This window comes from Colobus angolensis, unplaced genomic scaffold (genome assembly GCF_000951035.1).
Source record: "Colobus angolensis palliatus isolate OR3802 unplaced genomic scaffold, Cang.pa_1.0 Scaffold24, whole genome shotgun sequence".
NCBI lineage: Eukaryota > Metazoa > Chordata > Mammalia > Primates > Cercopithecidae > Colobus > Colobus angolensis.
In genome coordinates, this window is record NW_012115599.1 from 5506891 (window position 1) to 5513633 (window position 6743).

The 6743-nt window shown below is 43.8% G+C and overlaps 1 pseudogene; it reads left to right on the forward strand.

Moving 5' to 3' along the window:
• The first annotated feature begins 5155 nt into the window (after positions 1–5155).
• Positions 5156–6342, forward strand: LOC105514252 (annotated as a pseudogene).
• The last annotated feature ends 401 nt before the right edge of the window (positions 6343–6743 follow it).

Below are 6743 nucleotides of genomic sequence, written 5' to 3' on the forward strand. Positions count from 1 at the left end.
GGTAATCACCAAGTCTCTTCATTGGAAAACACATTTTTCCATATAGCCAATGTTTATTTTCTTCAACAACCCGTTTCTAGAGTACTCCCCTATGGCCAACTCTATGCTAAGTGTTTTATGGATATCTGACATATGGCTAGTTTTCTCATCAAGACATTTACCAAATTCTGAAGCTCTGAGGGATTGAAGGCTATGAAGCTAAGCAGAGAGCCTCTTAGAAGCAAAGGAGTTTTTGCCCAGTCTCACACTACTGAGGACACAATGATTACAGTTGAGGACCCAGTAGAGGGAAGGTAAACAACTCAGGTTCTCAGTTGAAATCTTCGGTGGGCTCTGTACAAAGGATTCCAGCCTCAATTCAGATAGATCTCCGATTTGATTAAGGTGAGCAAACCCCACTGCCTAACAGAGGATAAAGCAAATTCACTCTAGAGGAAGATGACATCATCTGGAGCCTCTACAGTTTTTCATATACAGTGTCTGCACTCAAAACATTATCAAGCATCCTAAAAGACAGAACTAAATGATTGGAAGTCACGGGTTGGGTTCGGTGGAAGAACATAGAAGCAAAGTCGCAGGGATTTAATGACTGGAGTTTGCAGGCAAGAATTTTTAAATAGCTATGATTTCAAAATCCAGGCAGATGGATGAAAAGATGAAGAAAATAGATTAATATGAAGACGTTTACCAGAAAAGTAGAGAACTAAATGGAAATTCTAGAACTGAAAAATACAATAACAGAAATTTATGCATAGGCTTAATAGCAGATTATAACATGGAAAAAGAGTATTTATGTACTGGGAAATACGACAACAGAACAATGCCAATGTTGAAGCACATAAAGAAAAAAACAAAAAAGGATTTAGAGATTGAAACAGAATACAAAGGTACAACATGTTCATATTGGATGTCCAAAAGGGATGGAGAGAGAAAGGTAGCTCTCAAATTTCCCTCAGCTTAGTGGGACATGGGATATCTGAGTGAGTTCCCCCCACCCCATGAGATAACTGTAGAAGTAGCTGAGAACACAGCAAAGGAGCTGCAAAGCAGAAGCCATGGGATTGACAGCCTAAATGAGGAGCCAAATAGACATTTGCTGCAGAGTCTTTAGAGTAACAGTGGTCACAGTGCAAATCGAGGTGGGCCAGAGGCAGCTGAAGGAAGACTCCTATACCTCAATCCCTGATTGTACTAAGAAAACTGACTGCAAATTACAGCAACCAAGAGTGCAGTGAGAGGAGAGGATTAGTGGAAAGTGGAAGGTTGTTAGGAATGGAAGGAAGCATGCAGGCCTGGGGCCTTGCCCTGATGCCCTGCCGTTAACTTCAGCCGCCTCTGCATGGATGTCAGGAAAAAGGAAGAAGGGAAAAAAGAGGGAGGAACTCCAAGTAGAGGTGCCAGATTTAGCAAATAAAATACATGAGTTTCAGATAAATAGCAAATCATTTTTTGGTATATGTCCCCAATGTTGCAAAAAACACACTTATACTAAAACAATATTCATTTTTATCTGGAATTTAACTGAGCATCTTGTATTTTCTCTGGCAGCTCTAACCCTGAAAGACTAAGTAATGTGCTGAGCCTGAGTTAACGTGGAAATGACTGGAGTACCGTTACCCCTCTAAACCCATGTGTTCCACATCCACAGATGCAACCACCGTCAAAAATATTAGGAAAAATAAAAACAATTGGAAATACACCAATAAAAAGTAATATAAAAAGTAACACAGTATAATAACTGTTTTCATAGCATTTACATTGCATTAGTATTATAAGTAATTTAGAAATGATTTAAAGTATATGGAAATATGTGCACATGTTGTGTGCAAATATTGCACAATTTTATATAAGGGACTTGAGCATCTGCAAATTTCGGCAGATACCAAGGGATGACTGTACTTTTAATGGGCAAGATTAAATTTTACAGGATGTCTCATTCCCCTCCCAACTCCACACTGCTCATGGAACAGAAAATAGGAGTTGACCAAATGGTGATATTGTAGGGTAACTCAATCTCCTCTCAGGCCCACTCTGCCTAAACACCCTACAGCACACCCCATTTCCACTCTACTGTGATTGACACATACCTAAAACAAGTAGCATGTGCTATTTGTCCCACTGTTTCCAGGTGGAACATACAGCAGAAGTCTGTTCTGTCATGAAATCATGAAACATGTTTGTGTCTTTCAACACTGGAGGAAGGTGGAGGTAAGACCTCTTGGAGATGCCTCATGTAACCCTCCTTTACTCTTCTTGGATTGTGTTCTTCCTGCCAACCGGCAAACTTCTCAATCCCTTTTGGGGTGGGAATGCTGTACTGCACTTCATTCATATCCTATCTTTTTCTTCCTTCCTATGTCTGGTAGTTCATTTAATAAACACCGTTCTAGATTCTCTAAAGGGAATAATTTGCAATTTAAAAAACCTTTTTCTTCCTCAAGTACCTCTATCATTGCATTGTGCCAGCTGAAGAATCACCAGGTTCATAAATGTGGAAAGGAGAGCTTTATTTCTTATAAATGGTTGCAGCCTGCAGGCTGGCCATCCCACAGCCTGGGAAGGGTAGCTTCTGGCAGGAACCAGAAGCAGGTACTTCTAGGGAGGGAAGGGTAAGACAGGAATTTAGGCTGAAGGGGTCAACTAAGTATATACATTTAACAGGCTATAGGAGAAGCTATGAATATTCACAAAAGGGGGGTGCACTCACGCATAGTAAGCTAACATGTATGTTACCTATGTCCCATGTTCACTTTAGGGTGCAAACAACATTTAAATGTATTAAAATTAGGCTCTATATGTCAAAAAGTGAAACAGAGGACACAGAAGCATCCTGTGTGCAGCCTCTGTAAACCAGCCAGAACCAGTCCATGGTTAGTGGCCTCTTATCACGAAGGAATGATGGTCACTTGTTGTGTCAAACTACAAAAAGGAAGAGGAGTCCAGCAAATCTTCAGAAAGGGCCTGTTTCTGTTTAACGCTTAGAAATGGAAATATAATGGCAGGCAGCAAGGTAGGGAGTGTAACAGGGTATGTCTGACCTCCCAATCTGTCATGGCCAGGAACTCAGTTTTTAAGGTTTCTTTGGGGTCTCCTTAGCCAAGTGGGGGGTCCTTTTAGTCAGTTTCAGGGGGGAACCTTTGGATTTTATTTTCATTTCTCAGTTGAAAGCCTAGCTGTGAAGACTTCTGAGTCTTCTATGCTTGAAAAAAGTCTTTTGAAATTGAAAGCTGAGCTCTGACTTCTTGATCCTCAGCTGTACCCAGCAGACCCACGAAGCCCTGGATGCCTGTCTTTCCAGACAGAGAGCTGCAGAGAAATAAGAGCTACTGGGGATGGAAAGTACAGTGGAAAGTCTTACAAAAACCGGCCCATTCTAATATTACTCTATACAATAATGCTGGAAAAGGAAGAAAGAGCAAAAACTATAATGAACAACAGAGACAGAAGAAGGCAATAAAACAAACAAGGCATGTGGATTGGGTTTCTAACAAAAGCTTGACATCCTTATATTCAGTTCTACCACAAGTAAAAGTGACTTTTTTCATGAACCCCTTTTGCATTTTCCAATACCTCCTTGTCCTTACCCAGTCAGGGCCGGATGGAAATAAAACAAAATGAAACTGCAGTTTTACAAACCACACCAATTATACTGTATTATCCTAAACATTAACGGGTCAAGAAAAAAAATTTCTTAATTAATTAATTAATTTAGTTATTTATTTTTAGAGAATGGGTCTCACTATGTTGCCCAGGCTGGCCTCGAACTCCTGAGCTCAGGCAATCCTCTCACCTCAACCTCCCAAAGTGCTGGGATTACAAGCATGAACCACTGTTCTAGCACAAAAGAAATTTTTAATAATCATTTTCTGAGATCTACTTTCCTGCTATGGGTCTTCTGTGCCTTGTAGGGGAAAAAAACCCCAGCTGCTGGTTTCCTAGTTTGCTCATTTTGATTTACTTTTAATATGACAAAATTATACAGTCCAGTCGTCACACAAAGAAAGCCTGATAAAAAAATATGTAAAACCATAAAAGAAGCTTTCTAAAAATCACTCATGAAAATCTCTCCACTTATCACTGTGGTTGCGTTTTTTGTTGTCTAACAAGTAGATTGAGCACAATTTTCTGTCTTTATTCTCATTGGTTAGTGAAGAAAATAAAAAGGACTGCTTTTACCATTGTTTCCCATATTTGGCCTACTGTTTCACCAGTTCAACTTTTTTTTCCTCTCTCAGACTCTTTTATATATTTTTAAATGTGCTTTCTCCCTAAATGTTTTATTTTGAAAGTTTTCACCCTTACAGAAAATTTCAAAGAATAGAATATGGCACCATCACCCAGATGAACCAATCGTTAACTTTAACCACGTTTGCTTTATCTCTGTCTATACCAGGTCCCTAAACCTTATCACTATTAACTTTCTGGGCTGGATAATTCTTTGTTTGGGGGAGGGACAGGAGTGCTGTCCTATACATTGTAGAATGTTTAGCAGCATCCCTGGCCTCTATTCATTAGATGCCAGTAGCACCACTTCCCAAGTGCTAGCAACCAAAAATGTCTCCAAACATTGCCAAATGTCTCCTGGGGAAAAATCCCTCTTGTTGGGAACTACTGATTTATACTACATTTTTAAAAACCAGCCTAAATATCCATCAACCAAGGAGGAGAGGATAAAGAATATATATAATATTTATATATATATAACTGTGGTATATATATTACATTACACACACACACACACACACACACCATGGAATACTACTCAGCCATACAAACGAACAAAATAATGGCATTCAGAGCAACCTGGATCCTGGATGGAGCTGGAGACCATTATTCTAGGTGAAATAACTCAAGAATGGAAAATCAAACATTGTATGTTCTCACTTATGAGTGGCAGCTAAGCTATGAGGACACAAAGAATAATCTAATGGGTTCTGGGGTCTCGAGAGGAATGGGAAAGTGGGGGCAAGGGATAAAAGGCTGTACATTGGGTTCACCATACACTGCTCAGATGATTGGGTGCTCCAAAATCTCAGTAATTACCACCAAAGAACTTATCCATGTAACCAAAACCCACCTGTTCCCCCAAAACTATTGAAATAAATTAAAAACGGGCTGGGTGGGGAAATGTGCATGGTGGCCAGGCGGCATGCACATGGCAGGCTCTGCGGGGCTGGCGGTGTGCTGGCAGAAGCTGGTGGTGCAGGGCAGCCGGTTCCTGACCACCTCCACTGCAACCAGTGACGATGACAGCCTCTTCACCTATGACTGCAGTGCTGCAGAAAACAAGTCACAAGAAAATAAAGGGGAGGACGAGCCGCCCTTGGTCCAGCGGAGCGGTGCAATTCTCGGTCCACCTTCTCCAAGTCTGGCAGCTGTTTTGCTATAACCGATGACAGTAAGTGTCTGATTCTTTTCTGTACAAAACCATGGCAGTGTCTGAGTGTCAGGACCATGACAAGGAGGTGTACAGACCTGACCTTCACAGCCTCTGAGGAGACGGTCTTGGTGGCTGACAACTCTGGAGACGTCTATTCCTTTTCGGTGCGGAGCCACGCGGATGCGGCCGACTGGAGCTGGGGCACCTGACTGTCCATGCTGTTAGAAGTGGTTGTGCATCCTGATGACCAGTTTGCGCTCACTGCGGACCGGGATGAGAAAATCCAGGTCAGCTGGGCCACCACGCCCCGCAGCATTCTGCCTCGGGCACACAGAGTCTGTGAGCTATATCTCTGTGGTGCCCACTCAGCCTGAACCGCTTCACCCTGAGGCTCCGGGAGTACAGAAGCGGCCGCCAACTGCATTGCTGTCACCTGCACAGTCTCCAAGAGCCCACGGACCTCCAGGTCCCTTAGAGGTTTGCAGGGTCCAGGATTGCGTTCTGGTTCAGGAGAACCAGGTGGCGCTTCTGTGCAACTGCATTGCTGTGGTCTACATCTTCCAACTTCACGCCTGTAGACAGCAGTTGGTGTACCGACAGCAGCTGTCATTCCAGCACCGAGTGTGGGATGTGGCTTTTGAGGAAACCCAGGGGCTGTGGGTGCTCCAGGACTGCCGGGAAGCTCCCCTCCCCCGGTGCTCTGCAGGCCTGTGGGTGGCCAGTGGCAGTCTGTTCCTGAAAGTGCCATGTTAAAGAAAGTTTCCATTGTTCTTCGTGGGAACGGGGCCATGCTGGGAGGCTCTGCCTGCGTGAACACCAGCTTCAGCAGTCTCTACAAGGCCACCTTTGACAACATAACCTTCTACCTGAAGAAGAAAGAGGAAAGACTGCAGCAGCAGTTAAAGAAGAAGCAGTGGCCGTGGAGTCCCCCACCTGGGCCAATGAGCAGGCCAAGAAGATAGGCCAAGGAAGTCACCCTGGGGTTGCAGATCTTGGCTGTCGGGGGTGCCCTGCACCCTCGAAATAGGAAAAGCGGTTTTCGCTTGTTCCCCCTGCATCCTGGCATCTCCCTTCAAAAAGGAAAAGGTGACATCAGGTGCGACCCGTTCAGCTCAGAGAACGGGACTGTCTCCTGGGCTCTAGAACATTCTGTGTCGCTTGGCACAAGGCTCTTGCCTGGTGCCTGTGCACCCTTTCTGGTTGAAGGGAAGCCAGACAGACGGGTGGAGTGGAAGCGCTTGAAGCACTTTATCTTCACGTTGGAGGCAGCGTGTGAACCTGCAGCGGTGGCAGCTGTGGGTTTTCTGCTATTCTGGAGCCTGGCGTGCTTCCTCTAGGAGGATCTATCGCTGATGCTGTGGAC